General features: G+C 45.9%; 1 long non-coding RNA gene across 5 annotated transcripts in view; it reads left to right on the plus strand.

The window, feature by feature from the left end:
• Window positions 1-9,520: 9,520 nt before the first annotated feature.
• The window catches only part of LOC110353216 (uncharacterized), a 100,292-nt gene continuing 93,316 nt past the window's right edge, over window positions 9,521-16,496 (plus strand). For all 5 annotated transcript variants that reach the window (XR_011804017.1, XR_011804018.1, XR_005259972.2 and 2 more), the window contains exons 1-2: window positions 9,521-9,619; window positions 10,538-10,655. This is a non-coding gene — a long non-coding RNA (uncharacterized lncRNA). The remainder of the gene's footprint in view (window positions 9,620-10,537; window positions 10,656-16,496) is intronic.

Below are 16,496 nucleotides of genomic sequence, written 5' to 3' on the forward strand. Positions count from 1 at the left end.
TGAACCTTTCCCTTTGTTCTCTAAAGCATGGTGAGAATCCACCCTGTTTACTGCTGATCCCTGCCAAGGTAATTGCAGGCCTGCTTCATGAATTTAATGTGGTGCTATTAATTCTTCTGGAAGGGCCTTTGGAGAGATATTTTGGCCTCTCCTAGCCAAGAAAACATCTGTGCTTGTTTTCTACAGTCCTGCAGGAGAGATGTTGGTTTTGGGGTTTGTCATGTTTCCATGTGTACATTTGGTTTCCTTATTCTCTGCCTCTTTGCTCCAGGCCAGTTACTTATATTTCGCAATATTCCTGAAGTAATAAAGCTTCACAAAGCTGTTCAAAGCTGCTTGCCCTCGCTTCTCTACCAGATATTCTTGGGAGGTTTTTGCGCTGCTGTTTCATGATGGCCATCAGCTTTGGGATCAGCCTCATTGCTGAGGCTGGTGGAGTTCAGGACCAGCTGCAGAAAGGCCACACAAGGGATATTATAAAGGTTGAAGAACTGGAAAATGGCACTGGGAACTCTCCTGAAAGTTAGCAGCCCTCATTGCTAGTCCAGCTTTGATGTAGATGAATTCTGTGACCTTCTACTTCACCTCTGGTTCTCTGCTTTTTACCTTTTTGACTACTTAAGCCATGAACAAGTCACTAGAGGTTAGTGAAGGCGCTCACCAGGTTGTCTCCAGTGGTGTCTATGAGGTGTCGTGGGTCTAGCATGCAGCACTGGCAGCATCTTAAGTCCCAGGTTGGTTTTCCAAGGTCTTAAGGGCACCCTTCTCCCTGGTTTTCATTGTAGTGTGCCATGACAGTGTGTTCCTTCACCTGCCACCTGCAAGGTCTCTGCCCATGCAGGGCTAACATCCTTCTCTGCTTCCAGCCTTGGCCCTAACTTCAGCTCCCCCCGATGCAGGACTTCCCAGGTGAGTCCTGACTTCACGGCCACCCATCAGTGACTGCAGCCGTCTGCCAGGCTCCTGGCAGATGGGCACTCAGGGATGAAAACCAGCAGGGAGATGTGACAGCCCTATGCAGGGGGTGAGACCCCAGCAGCCCAGCATGCCCATCTGAGCCCAGGCTGTGGTTTGGGGTGCTTGGCTCCTTGCCTCTGTGTCATGCATGGTGACCTGAGAGCTGTCCCCGGTCTCCTCAGCACACTTTGAATCACAGAATCACAGAATTTCTAGGTTGGAAGAGACCTCAAGATCATCGAGTCCAAGCTCTGACCTAACGCTAACAGTCCCCACTAAACCATATCCCTAAGCTCTACATCTAAACGTCTTTTGAAGACTTCCAGGGATGGTGACTCCACCACCTCCCTGGGCAGCCTGTTCCAGTGCCTAACAACCCTTTCAGTAAAGAAGTTCTTCCTAACATCTAACCTAAAACTCCCCTGGCGTAACTTTAGCCCATTCCCCCTCGTCCTGTCACCAGGCACATGGGAGAACAGGCCAACCCCCACCTCGCTACAGCCTCCTTTAAGGTATCTGTAAAGAGCGATAAGGTCACCCCTGAGCCTCCTTTTCTCCAGGCTGAACAATCCCAGCTCCTTCAGCCGCTCCTCGTAGGACTCGTTCTCCAGGCCCCTCACCAGCTTCGTCGCCCTTCTCTGGACCCGCTCAAGCACCTCGATGTCCTTCTTGTAGCGAGGGGCCCAAAACTGAACACAGTACTCGAGGTGCGGCCTCACCAGAGCCAAGTACGGGGGGACGATCACCTCCCTAGCCCTGCTGGTCACGCTGTTTCTGATACAAGCCAGGATGCCGTTGGCCTTCTTGGCCACCTGAGCACACTGCTGGCTCATATTCAGCCGACTGACATACGAGCAGCTGTTGTGTCTACACCATGTCAAAATAAATTAAAAACCAACACTCCTATTTTCCTTATCTTTATGCTTTATAAATACAACATCCTGTTCCATTTCATTAATGTAATAAGCCAAGGACGGGAGTAAATAGCAAAAAACCCCAGAGTTCCCTAGTTTCCCCTACTGTCCCTCTTCCTACAGCAGTATTTCCACAGAAACCTCTCACAGCAGCAAACCAAGCAGAAAAAAGGCAGCCAGGAATAACGAAACAAGGAAAGTATCCCTTGCAAGCCAAGGGCAATGGGATTTGGTAACTTCAACATGAGCTGCGGAAAGTATTTATGTCTGCGCAGAGGTTTCAGTGCCGGGAGCAGCTTTGTCTTGCAACCTTCAGACAAAGACAGGAAGAGTCCGAGCTGGAGGTGGCATCGGGTGCTCGCTGCAGGTCAGAGGGCTGCTTTGTGGCTGGAGATGTTATTTGCTAAAGGTCGGAGAGGATAATTTGTAACGATGTTCAAAAAGTGGGGAAATGCTGTCCTGATTTTCTAGACAGGGTCAGTAAATTGCTGAGGCTGGAATCGATCCAAATGTCATCTTTGTGCATGTCTTGCTAATGCATGCCTGAGTGCTGTTATCAAAATTGTTAACTGTGATGTATTTAGAGTTGGTGGTTGGCATGTTAATGCAAAATAAGCAGAAAGAGAAAACTGGGCTGGCTTTGGGGGGGGGGGGGGCTCTCCTCTCTGCCAATTCACCAGGGCGTTTTTCCAATGTTTTGTCACACTTTTTTTTTTTTTTAAATAATCTTTTTGATGACCTTGAAGAAAAAGCTACCTTGTAAAATTCAAAAGCAACTTTGATTTTTATTTTTTATTTCCTGGTCTATTTCCCTTTTTTATTTTTCCTGCATGTCTCATTTCATTTGTATGTTAAAAGGCTCTTGGTTGTAAGCTTCTTCCTCTGAAAAATAATGTGAGTCATTTTCTGGCTTCTTGTCAGTGGCAAAAGTATGCGTAGAACTAACAAATACATACTCCAAGTGTAATGGCATTTTCTTCAAGGTCTGCAATGTTTGTTCATTGTAATTTAGTATGAAATGAGTGGCATGGTACTGAAATACCTGAAGTATATATATAAATAAATATATATATACTCTCTCTATATATATATACACTGAAATACTCCTTTTCAGAGCAATAAATCCACTATCATTCTAAACTTTATTTTTCTGTGTCATGTTAGGTGTTTCTGTGTGGTGGTTTGAAAATGTTTTTTGAAAGAAAGCCATTAAATAGGGTTCAAGACCTAAACTTGAAATTTAATTTGAATAAAGGTTGAGTATAACTAAAACAATAATCCCAATGAGACATCATGATACACCAAATTGGGTATTTTTCATGGGAATATCATGTTCTAAAGCAAAACTTCTGGTTTTAAGATAAGGAAACTTCAATGAAAAATGTCTGTAGGGGAGATGTTTTGAAACACCAACATTGGAAATGAAATGTATTTCTTTAGAAATTACAGAAGTTTTTGTTTCAGCTTCTTCAAAGAAAAAAATTCTTGGGTGGCTATATTCAGTGAACTTTTACATTTTTACTTTTCGTCCCCCTTTAAGGTAGAAAAAGCAAATGTCAGAAATTGCCCTGGGATGGAAGTTCTGGTTTCGAGTGTGGTAGACTGAGGCTTCAAGGCCACAAGTCCCTCCGTGTTCCCATCATTTAACTTGCTTAGAAAAAATCATTGTTTGTATGAATTCAACTTGTTCTTCCCTCTTTGCTTTGCTAGTTTTGCATATTTGAAGGTTAAATATTTCAAAGCTGTTAGATGTAGAGCTTAGGGATATGGTTTAGTGGGGACTGTTAGTGTTAGGTCAGAGGTTGGACTCGATGATCTTGAGGTCTCTTCCAACCTAGAAATTCTGTGATTCTGTGTGACTTTTAACTGAGGAGTAAATGCAGAAATAAGTCTTTCTTTCTTTCTTTCTTTCTTTCTTTCTTTCTTTCTTTCTTTCTTTCTTTCTTTCTTTCTTTCTTTCTTTCTTTCTTTCTTTCTTTCTTTCTTTCTTTCTTTCTTTCTTTCTTTCTTTCTTTCTTTCTTTCTTTCTTTCTTTCTTTCTTTCTTTCTTTCTTTCTTTCTTTCTTTCTTTCTTTCTTTCTTTCTTTCTTTCTTTCTTTCTTTTTCCTTTTTTCCTTTTTTTTCCCTTTTTCCTTTTTTTCCTTTTTCTTTCTTCTTTTTTCTTTTTACTTTTTTTTTCTTTTTTTCCCTCCATATCTTTCACAGTAGGGCTTGAAGGAAGGCAAGCAAACCATTCACTACAGATCGTATGGCATGGAGATGACCCCTCACATTTTCCTTTGGGGAAAGGATGTAAGATTCCCATGCTTGCCCACTGGCACAGTTAGTTTCCTGTTACCTATGGACGGCCATCACATTTTTCCAGACCTCAGCCTCTGAAATGTCAGGTTTGATCTAAAACCACCCCTGGGTATGTCAGGGAGATTCAGAGGTGACTTCCCCAGAGGAAAAGCTGTTCTGCAGCCCCCGTGGCAGAGTTCACTGGCGTCCAGCAGCTCCTGCCATTGGGGATGGGGAAACCAGAGCGAGTGATGCTCGCGTGGCTGCTCGGGGGCTCACAGGTGAGCGCAGCTCTCAGCAGCTCCCCTCGTAGGGTTTGGTCAATGGGAGATCGTGGGGCTGGGGCGTTGAACCTCTCGTGCAAGTCAGTCACAGGAAAAGAGGCGTTGAAGACATCGGGCTGCGTTTTGGAGGTCGAATGCCACGACCAGCCCCCTGCTCTTGGCAGAGCGAAGCTGTCTGTCTCAAGGCACTGAAAAGAACCAACAAAACCAACATGCCCTAAAGCAAGTATACCAAAATGAAAATCCCAGTTTGCTCAGTGGAGTTGAAGAAGTGTGAGCTCAGATCCACCTCCTGGCTGTGCTGTGGAATTTTGGAAAGTGGAATTATGTTTAATTTCCCCATGCTATGGTCTTCAAGTTTTGCTAGTCTCCTGCCCTCTGGGTGCTCTGTTGCTTTGCTCCTGGACATTTCCATGCATTTCTGTGCTGTGCTCCTCCTTCCACGTCTCCTCTTTTGCCATTGTCAACATATCACAGAATCACAGAATTTCTAGGTTAGAAGAGACCTCAAGATCATTGAATCCAACCTCTGACCTAACGCTAACAGTCCCCACTAAACCATATCCCTAAGCTCTACATCTAAACGTCTTTTGAAGACTTCCAGGGATGGTGACGCCACCACCTCCCTGGGCAGCCCGTTCCAGTGCCTAACAACACTTTCGGTAAAGAAGTTCTTCCTAACATCTAACCTAAAACTCCCCTGGCGCAACTTTAGCCCATTCCCCCTCGTCCTGTCACCAGGCACGTGGGAGAACAGGCCAACCCCCACCTCGCTACAGCCTCCTTTAAGGTATCTGTAAAGCGCAATAAGGCCGCCCCTGAGCCTCCTCTTCTCCAGGCTGAACAAGCCCAGCTCCCTCAGCCGCTCCTCGTAGGAACATATCCCTTTGCATGTTTATCTTGGCTCCAGCTTTAACAGACAAGTCCTTAATTTTGCTTAAGTAAATTTGGGAAAGGGAGAGCACTTGGTGAGGTCCTGGGTGAGAAGCCCTGGTGGCATCTACAGTGCTCAGTCCCTGGGGTAACTGCAGGGAGGCTGTCTGTCTGTCTGTGCACAGGAGACAAACAGTCAAGGTCCCAAAGTATTTTTTTTTTTTTTTGTGAGTTTGCTCAGCATACTTTGTTTATTCAGTGAGTCTAGTTGAGTAAGGGAAGAAACACCCTAGGGAGGGATCCCTAGAAATAGTGAATCCGTTCTAAAAAAATACTTGAAGGATAAAGTTGATAGTGACTAGCCATTCAAGGAGAGGGCTTGTCCAAGAACCTTGGTGCATGAACACTTGCTCAGTTCAAGTTAAAGCTCAGATGCAGCTCAGCTGTGCAGGCAGATGTTGTGCATGTGGTTTTTGGCATGGTGCAGAACAACATTTGTGCTGCGGTGCAGCCAGGCCCCTGCATTCATCCAACCTTTACTCACAGCATCTGGCAGTCTGCTCTGGTGCAACTCTTGCCAGAAAGACCTTCAGTCCAACACCCCAAACTCTCGAAAGTGCAGCGATCTACAAATCACGCACAGCATGCAGGATTTATGGCTCTGTTAAATGTTGTTCAGGAAGTCTCTGATTTCAGAGAGATTAGTCAAATAAAAGGTTATCTCCAGGGGAAAACGAGATTAGTCAAATAAAAGGTTATCTCCAAGGGAAAAAAATATTTGGACACCTAATCCCAAAGATTCCTATAGAAAAATGTACTTGGAAAATTCAGAGTCTGCGTAGAAGTCTACGTAAAAGCTTGTATACAGCTCCCTGGGGAGAGGAGGTGACTGTCCTGCTGCCAGTCAGCCTCCTCTGCGGTGATTTACCTCCTCCTCTTGCTGATGCTGCTCCAAGGAGGCCAATGCTTTCCCTGGCTGTGGAGTATGAGGAGCAGAGATGCTCCAGGGTCTCTGCGGGAGCACTGTATTTGTCAGCCAGCACAATTAAACTCGTATTTTTCTGCTTGCTTTGGCAGACTGCAGAAGTTGGGGTGCTAATTCAGTTGTCCTCTGGGATCTCTGGAGTGCAGAGTGTGACTTCACTCAGCTGGAAACATCTGCGGGAGATGATGTCTTGCTTTATGACAGCATGTTTTCTCATGAGCTGTGTCTATTTAACAGGTCCAAGGGTGCATCTCAGCCATGACTTGAGATCACACCCAGGTGTGTATCAGCAACCACTGCCCCCAAACCACAGCAATTTCCATGGGGGGGGAGAGCTGGATGCTCAGGACAGGCAGCAGCAGCTGGAGCTTGCATTTCCCACTGAGCTGGGTGAGGGGGGCTCTGGCCTCATGTGAAATTGTTTGCATTCAGTGTGGAAAAAACTTCCTCTGATGCTGGTGGGGATTGGACAGGCTCTGGGAGAGGACAGGGGCTCCTCTGCTGGGCATCAGCCTCTCCTATCGAGGTGAGGATGGCTGACATGCAGCCGCTGATGCTGCTCATGGGAATGTTATTTAGGGGACTTCACAACATTTGGTGAACAGCCCCTGGTAATTATTCTCTGGCACCTCCTTCTCCTGCTTGTTGCAGCGGTTGGTGAAGGTGTTTCATGCCAGCAGATTTCCCCTTGGAGGCCCTGCCACGGGGATCTCCTTGGCTCTGCATTACCCCTGGAAACTGGTGAGGGGTGGCCAGGAGGAAACATGGGGTGCTAACAGCAAAGCAAGCCACTTGGCTGGATAGTAAATGCTTCACAAAAGTTTATTACTTCACCACAAATCTGGAAGATGGGACAGATGTTTGTTACCCAAAGGAGCTGTGTGTTGGACCTCTCGCTGCCCCTGTGACTTCAGCAGTTTTGTGGGAGGCCGGGGAAACATCAGGGAACTGCTGAGCTCTGAAAGCTCCACACAGGCTTTGGGCAGCTGCCGGGCTGCAGGTGTGCCTGCCTGCAGCTCCTGAGCAGCACTTGTCCCTGTTGTCCCCAGCTGTCCCCAGGGCTTGGCAGGCTGCTGGCTTCCTGGCTGGTGACTCTCTGGAGTGAGACCAGGAACTGCAGTTGCTAATTAGAGGCTCTCATCTTGCAAAGGTGATAATAAGTCTGGGAATGAAAGTGGATGACCATAATCAAGGACTGGATCAATAGCTTTAGTTCAGGAGCAGAGACAGCCCTTATTAATTCAAAGTAAAACCCTCCAGGCTGGGATTAATCTGTCTTCCTTTTTTTTTTTTTTTTTTTTTTTTTTTTGGTGTCTCCAGCAGAGGTGGATGAGGACAGGAATGTTGCGTCGACATTGGCTGTGGTTTCCCGTTAAGACAGCAACAGACTGGACATGAGTGTGGGGAGACACATTGCGGGGCAAGAGGAGAGAAGCCAGCAGGCAGGGATGGATGAGGACACAGAGGTGAGCCCTTTGCCAGCCCCATAGCTGCTGAACCTGGCTGTGGGTGTTTGCATCTGTTGCAGCAGAGGTCAGAAACCTCTGCTCTGCTGCTTGCTAAGGAGCCTGATGGACACATCCAGTGTGTGCTCTGCTAGCCCGTAATAACTGTTGGCAGCTGCGTGGCTGTGGACCTTCAGCAGTTTCCTGAGTGCAGGGTATTCCCCTTGGCTGTGAGGGTTTTCCCAAGGGTATCCAGTCCAAGGCACATGTACGCTGCAGAGCCAGCCTGCCCTGGGGCCATCCTGGAGATTTTCTTCTCTGGCCCCACTGTGATTTGAGCTCTGCTCACTAAATCCTGACTTCCCTCCCCTTTCCCAGTGGGTCACCACAATGGGGGTCATCCTCTTTGTAGCCCAAGCTCCTCAGACAGGACACATCCCATAAAAATGTCACGGGGAACACAGGAACAACCCCTTTTTTTACCCAAAGAGGGTTGCATTTCCACTGTATTTCCACTCTGTATCTCCAAATATATTTCCACCCCTGACGACTGACCATCGGGGGCTCTGCACTGCCCCATGGGGAGTCTGAGCGTGGTGTTCCTGGGATCCATCACCCACCTGCTCCTGCACTCATCCAAGCCATCTCCTCGGTGGCTGCAGGCAGTGGCGGGCAGGCACAGCCCATGTCACAGCTCAGGGGACAGCAGTGGCCACCGCTGGCTCAGCCCGTGCAGGAGGGGGAGGTCTGCACCATCCCTGCCTGCCCGGCTCCACACATGGGGGCTCTCGCTGTCTCCTGACCAGCAGCTCCCACATCCAGAGCTGGGGAATGGCAAAGAGGTGAGAGGACAAGCGGCGACCTTGGGGGACCTGTCTGATTCCCTTTTCTTCCTCCCACTGCAGATTTCCTGTGTGACTGTGGACGAGTCATTTAGTGTCTCCGCAGTTCCCCATTTGCAAAAACGGACTTTCCCTATCTCACAGGAATGATATATGGATAAATACGCTAATGAGCCTCAGATACCGTCCCAATGTAGGCCAACCGAATCCTGCTAAGTGAATACCTCCGCTGAGTAAAAAACCACAAAACATCCTGATTTTCTGAGAATGCATTAGTTATTCCTAAGAAAACAAGCAATATATTTTATGACGGCATCAGAGCACACGGTGGTCTTTGGGAGACATTCTTGATAACTAATTTCATTTGGTATTTATTGAATACTGTAGTTCAGTTTCATTACAGGATGCTGCTTTCGGTTGTTGAATACAAGAAGGAAAGGCTGTAAAGACAGAGGAAACAGAGAGTATGGAGAACATAACATGTTCTCCAATGTAGACAGTAAATATTCTTGTTGAGAACATCAACAAGGAGCTTACTAGTGAAGGGAGCCATCTGTGGATGGGGATCAGGGCATCACTTGCAAGTGGGGTGCACAAGTCAGAAGAGTGGTGATGGGAACCTTGGCTTGGAGGCCAGACCCATGCAGCAGGGGAGAAGGATCCTAGAGATCTCAGAGGGCTGGAAAGCACCAAGGCAGTGCTAGAGGGTTTTGATCTGGTTTTGTCGGTTGCTGTATTTTCCTGAAGAGGGAGGTGCAGCACAGAGGGACTCACACAGAGCTTGCACTGGGTTGGAGAAGTCCTCCCAGGGCAGGTGGACTGATGGGGTGGCACTGGCTTGGGTCAAGAAGGTGTTAATGATGGCTAATTGGCTCCATTAGCCCCAACTTGCTTTGTTCCTGCAGCTGTGTGCTTGGGGAAGATGATAAATGGGTGAGTGTGAGAAGCAGGTGGTTGTGTTGTGCTGGGGTTCCTTATGCAGGGGGAGGTCTGCAGTGTGTGCCAGGGCCCAGGTGTCTGTATGCCCTCATCCCTGAAGGTATGGGGGAAAGTGAGGCGTTTATGTCTTGTCTGGGGAGGCTGGCTTCTTACGTTGTTTATTTAGCTATTTAGTCAACTCTGAAAAATAGTCTCTTTAAGAACATGAGTGGAAACTGCTCAAATAATGCAATAGTTTAGGCTAATGCTTATGTTATGTTTCCTGTTCCATGTGACTCTGAGTTAGTGCTCAGCTTCTTCAGCCGAAGGCTTTCTCTGCTCCCTATCCACAGAAGCAGTTGATAGGGATGACTACTGGGTGAGTGAGGAGATGTTATCCTGCTGTCTGAGACTGTTGGCTTGACTTTTGAAATTCCTTGTAAATCCCTGCTGTGTGAGAAGGCAGTGTTGTGGCAGATAGCAACCTTATGCTCCTCCTTAATCCCTGGAGCATGGCTCCCAAGAAGCGTGGGGTGGGCTCCTGGCTCTGTGACCATGTGCTCTGGAATCAATTGGGAAAGAAGAGGAGAAGTACTTGGGGTTTGTTGAGGAGCCATATGGGAAAGCCTAACAAGCCAGCTGATCTGTTTTCTTTCTGTCTCCCACATCAAAGACTAAGGGCATGTAAAGATGAGGGAAGGAAGGCAGGACAAAAAGGTTTATCTTCTCAGTGGTGTTTCTTATCAGAGATGGGAAGCTAGCTGGGCCTATCACCTAGTCCTGGCCTCTTTGACTAAGTTGGTCCTTACAGCTCCCTTTGACACAGGGCCCTAGTAAGGATCTCTCTGCTCAATGGAGAATGCTCTCTAATGTTGCTGTAAGCTGACTGCCCTCTGGGTTATTAGCATCTGTGCTGATTCCTGTGGCTTCACATCAGACTTGGTAGAGAGGAATGCCTACAGCTCAGATGCTGTATCCCTATGGGAGGGAAAGACTATGTGGTTGTGGCTTCTGATGAGGTTCCTCTAATGTGCTACAGGTTCCTGGATGACAATCAACAGGAAATGTGGATGTTGACACAACTGTCGTGTTCCAAAGCCTCAGCCAAGAAGGAGAGTGTCCCGGATGAGACTAATCTCATAGCTCCTGTGCTCCAGGTGAGAGGTGCTGCCCTGGCTCAAGGGCTTTTCTAATCTTCAGGCTGAAACTGATAGGAGTGTTCTGGCACAGCAGGCATGGAATTTAAGGAATCCCTCAGAGGAAACTAAGGCACAAATAATTATTACCAACTTGTTTACGGAATGACTAATCTGTTCACAAGTCTTTCTTTTAGTCATGAGTTCAATATTAAAAGGAATAGGCATGAATGTACTTTCTGAAATTATTGTTACAGTGAATGGTGATGCAATAGTACAGGAGGGAAATGCAACAAAGACAGTGATCAGACCCATGTGTTTTCCCTAAAAAGCATCTTCTACCACTGTTGTTAAAGGTCTAGCCTGATATCTTGCGATGTTTCTTGTGCTTCTATGGTCTTCAGTCTTTGCTTTAGTGGGAGAATGCTCTTGCTGCTGGGTTATTGACTGGCAGTGTGTCTCGTACACCCCAAGAGGCCTCCTGGGAGGTATGGGCTGTGTGTAGAGCACTTGGCGAGGGGAGTAAAGGTACATTCAGGGCACTGTATGAGAGCCTGGACAAGAGGAACCTGCGGCTTCTATCTTCTCCTGGTGTGTGTAATTCCTTCCATGGAAAGCAGGGGAAGGGGTGAGATGGCATTTTCCTGGGTCTGTGTGGTTTCTGGTTCTTGCCAGGTCTCTTTAGACTTGGCAATACTCTTGGGTATTGTAGCTTCTGTCATGTGAAATGCTCCAGCTGAGAAGAATCACTTTTTAGTGGCACAATCCTTGGAAGATGGGTCAAGGGCTCTGAGAGCCTTTGTGGAGCACGGCAGGGCCTTGCAGCAGGGGACCACTGGAGGACCTGCACTGTGAGGACCCTCAAGGTCTCCAAGGTTGTTAGAAATCTCATTTCTGACGTTTTTTTTTCAAGAACTTCTGTTAAAGCTGTTGTCTCCTCACAAAAACCTGTTGTGTTACCAAGTGGTGTTCTGGGAGGTGAAGGGGTGACCTTCAGACTCATACCAACAGCTTGTCCTGAGGCAGAGCTGTTTGCTCCCGTGACTTCCGAGAAGAAGGGAGTGGCAGTGTGAGTGTGATGTTAGCCTGACTGCCGGATTGATAATAAGTGTAAGAGAGGTCAAAGATGCCACTTGGATTTCTTCCCCTCCTCCTGCAGCTGCAGTATGGGACTACTCTGAAGTAGTGTAAGAGAAGCAATGAACTGACTGAAGTGTGCTGCATGCAGCTGGTACTGTATGTGTAATGGGGTAAAAGTCTGGTTTCCTTCCTCTGAGTGCTGGTAGGTTGCTTATCCAAGGCTTGGAGGAAAGCCACTGAAGGCAGAGTGTTCTCAGAAGCTGGGGGTAGTGATTCCTGAGGTCAATAAACGATGCTGGAGCCCTTCAGTGAGGACCAGGAGTGTGTTTTGTGAAGCACGAGATGAAGTTGCTGTTTGTTTGACTTCTAAGCTGTAAAAATATAAAACTAAATGTGTAACCAGGATGTGTACTGAACTGGCACTAGAGAAGTCTTAATGTAAAATAGTCTAAGCTGTATTGTCTACTGTGGGAGCAGAGGGACCTGGGAGCTTTTAGGGTTGGGGGATGAGTTTCCTTCTGAAGGGGTGGCAGGGGTGGGTAGAGACAAGCTATGTTGGGGCTGTGCACATTAAGGAAGCTATCAGTTACCTTCTTAGGCTACCAGAAGGTGGGTATAAACCCATAACTTAGGAAATAAGGATAGCTGGCTTTAGCACATGGAGTTTTTATCCTGGCAATGTATATACTAAAGGGTGGGTGACACAGCTCAGAACCGCTGGGCTTGGGAGTGTCCCAGAAACCTGCCTGGTGTCCCTTGGTGTCCCTTTTCTTCTGGCCTGGGCCTGGCTTGGGTCACAGAAGATGCAGGCAGGTAGACCACAGGCACTGCTTTGACCTTCTCTCTGCCTGCAGGAGGTCAGCCCTGAGGTCACAGCTGACTCACTGCAGCCATGCTCATAGCATGTGTGCCTTCCTCTGGGATTTTCCACAAAGTAGAGATCAGGTGCTGGTGTAGCATGATAGTCAGCTTTATCACTTAGGAGATCCACCCTGTGACACAGTGGGGCATTTCTGGGAAGAAATTTCGTGAAAATTTCTTGTGGCAACTGTGCCAGTGTGCTGCTTTGCCCAGGATCACTGCAGTAAAAATAGTGGGCTTTCCTCAGCTACCTCTTGGGAGCTGTCTATGAGAATAAACAAACTAAAACCTCCTTAAAGAACTATGGCGTCCTTGTTGCACTTACAACCTTAAAGCACAATCCCTACGGTGCCCCCCTGAAGCAAGAAAGGACTCCCACAGAAAACTATGCTTGCCAAAAAAATGGTTTGTGGTTATGTGCTTTGCTTTGATTTGTTGCATAAGCACTTTCCTGAAACTTGGACTGTAATTGAGGAGCTGGGGTAAGGAATAGCAAATGTATTCAACAGGACGTGCCAAATGAATCAGCATCCAAGTCTGGTTTACGACTGTAGAGGGGCAGCAGTAATGGGATACACAGGAGATCAGTCCCATGCTTCTAGCCAGAAATGACAACTAGATGCAGACAATGGGTAAAGAAAAAGCCTTCTTCAGTCCTCTTTGTCTCACCTCTTCTTTTAACCTCCTCCTTTAAAGTACGAAGGGATGACCTCTGAAGGAAAACTAATGAGATGTCACCATGATTAAGGTGGTGGTAACAGCCCAAGGAACTGTCTAGTTTCAGAGGACCTAGATATTTGTACAGACAGCAGTTCTCCACGCATTAATACCTACTTGCCAGATAATTCAGTAGTGAAGAGGAACAGTCCCACTGCTATAGGAAAAAAGTTGTTTCATATCTCCTTGTTTTTGTTCTAGAGATTCCCCTGATTTACATGCAGAAAAGGAAGTGGGACATCTGCAAAGAGTGAAGTCATCCAGCTGAAGGGCTGGGACATGAGCAGCACTTTCTGCTAGCCGTCTCTTTGAGAGGATGCCGTTTTCCCACCTATGCTTTTAGGAACTTATGAGAGAGGGGAAGTGTAGTGAACAAAACTATTTTGCATGATTTGACAGATAATCCTGCTCTGGCAGCTGTTTGCTTGATTAAGTTCTCTTCCACTTTCACCTTTGCATGCACAACTGCCTCTGTATCCTGCCTGCAGAGGGGAGATGGCTGCGTGCCTCTGTGGTAATCCCCTGGCTGGACCATCAGCAGGGAGCAATGGACCTCTTCCCCTCCTGTGGTACAGTGTAGGGCTCTCCTACTTTAATGAATTTATATCAGATAAAGGGGTGGAATACAAGGGAAAAGCCAGATGCCTTGCTGTAGTGTTGGTTGTTGGAGGGGAACAGCCACAGGGGCTGGTGCAGTAGCCAGCTTCAGGTCCCAGTTCTGGCAGCTGCTGAGAGGCCGCAGACCAAATGGTCGTTTTCTCAACCCAGAAATGAAGCTCAGTGTGTGATTCCTACTGCTTAACCTCAGCTGTGCTGGAATTTCTAGCTGTATGCAATTAATAGAGAAAGGGATATGTACCCAGAGCACAAGTCACCCAATCTCCCTCTGGCTGCTGAGTAAGTCAGACTAATGACAGGCTTCCGGACTGCAGGTAGGAATCACCACTAACTTTATTTGTCAGCCATGAACAAAATGTATTAATGCTTTTTTTTTTTTTTTTTTAAGATTTTTCATTGCAATTCTGGCAGAAATATTAGTTTATAAGGTTGGTCAAATGGATCGTGTTGTGAGACTTAAGAATTCAGTTCGCCCGCATAAAGTTCTTTTCTGGACTGCAGATGTAGTCCTGCTCAAATGTTATGAAATTCTATATGAATCTCAGAACATAATGAGTTTTTACTAAATATTACTGGTATTGAACAGAAAGCAGTTAAATAGGGATTTTTTTTCATACTGAAGCATGGTAGATGGTTTTCTGGATGTACTGACTCTTTGGTGTTTTTTTTTTTTTCTTTTTTGTTGCCACAGAGTTAAGCACCTTAAATGATGGTGAGATTCAGCTAGCTTTGTCTGGGGGAAGGGAAGGGGGAAGAGTAACAAGACTATAACTTTCAGTTCCCTGATATGATTGTACACTACTGGACCAAAATATTCTAATTGCAGGCGTTAAAGGCTGAAGAAAATGTCTGAAACTGGTCCTCAGATGAAGACCAGTTCCATGCTCCTGAAATACTAGGATTTATAACTTGCTGAGTGTATATTCTGTATGCAAATGTATTAATAGCTTGCATACAAAAAAATCTACACATCTGTGAAGTCATGTATTATGTGAAAAATATAGCACACTTAACCATGTTGTTATGGGTAAACAAATGTCTGCCTTTCCCAGCTGTAAATATGAGCACTTGGTAGATATTAGAATACAGACAGACTCAGGAATCAAGGTGAGTAGAAGTGCTTTTATTTTTTATTTTAAGGCATGTATTTAAAAAAAAAATTTATAAACTTGCTTGTCAAAAGACATCAAAGCCATCTGCTAAAGTAAATAGTTAAGTTTAATAGATCTCAACTTTATACCTTGTCTTTTACAATTTCTTACATATAACTGACATCTATATATACAGTACCAATAAATATGCAGTAAACATTTTCAGTGCCTTTTTGGCATTCTGATAAAACTCTACAATCAATGAAAACATAGCTTGATTTTTACAAGAATGAGAGCATCTGGAAGCTAGTTTAGTTCATAATTCAGCAAAACCACCCAAACCTTCCTATTTACGGCACTTAATAATATAGTATTTAATAATTTAAGACAATGTAATATTAAATAACTTAATGACGTACTATTTACAGTAACCTGGTGTTTATGGGTACTAGGCTCTAACTTGTGAGGCGCTCTCTTGCATGCTATTCCAAAGGACTTGCAGTAATACTTCTAAGGCAAAATGAATTTGGAACTGCTGCTATTGATAAACTTGGCTTGTTGCTTCACTTTTGAAGAGATTCCTGTCTAGCTTTGGCACCAGGTGTCAAAAAACCTGAATCAATGGATTCTTAGCTTTGAGAACATGTCTGACAGCTGCTGAGTGTGTTGGAGAAAATGGGCCCTTATTCAGCTGCCTGTCGATGAGCAGGGACTCTTGAAATAAAGTCTCTTCCTATGAGTGTTCCTTCCATTCACCCGCTTTGTCTCCTAAGCATCTTGCAGGATGGAGCACCAACTGAGACAGTCTTCTAGCCCTGCCAGAGTGAACTCAAAGCCTCTCCCAAAAGCTGGGTGTATTATAAGTGACTTTTGAACTTTTTCCCAGCCTGGAAAAGGGGTCTTCATGCAAGAACAAAGCTGGTGTGAGCAGATCTAGCTGTGGTTGGGCACCTCAAGAAGCTAAACTTCCCTACTGTCCAGGGTAAATTTAATGGAATAACAAATGCATCACATGAAAGATTCTCCCTTCAATACCCATGTCCATGGATGTAGTTGTTAACACCAAACCCTGTGAAGATTCTGCTCGGGCAGTAACTGTCTGGGCAGCTTTATCCAGCCTTCTTGGGAAGGGAGTGCAGTGTTGTGTGGGGGCTGGGGATAGCTGTCCCTTGCTGAGTGCTGCTATTGTAATCTCACTTGCATTTAGCTAGTAAAAATTTCTTTTCATACATTCTGTTGCAGCTTTGGGAGAGAAGAAGGTCTCATCTCCACCCATTCCAGGGGATGTAGCCTTTTAGAAATCTCTACCCTTGCTAGAAAGAGAACATAAAAATTCATTAAGAATATCCAACTTTTGGATGAGAAAGGTAGGGAAAATGAAGTAAAATCTTCATGTGGAGAGAAGGTACATGCCAGTGTATTTAGACCACAAAGATAGTAACTCAAGCTATTACTGCTATGCTACTGCCATTTCACTCTAAACAGAGTAAGTACA

Source organism: Anas platyrhynchos, chromosome 18, assembly GCF_047663525.1.
Source record: "Anas platyrhynchos isolate ZD024472 breed Pekin duck chromosome 18, IASCAAS_PekinDuck_T2T, whole genome shotgun sequence".
NCBI lineage: Eukaryota > Metazoa > Chordata > Aves > Anseriformes > Anatidae > Anas > Anas platyrhynchos.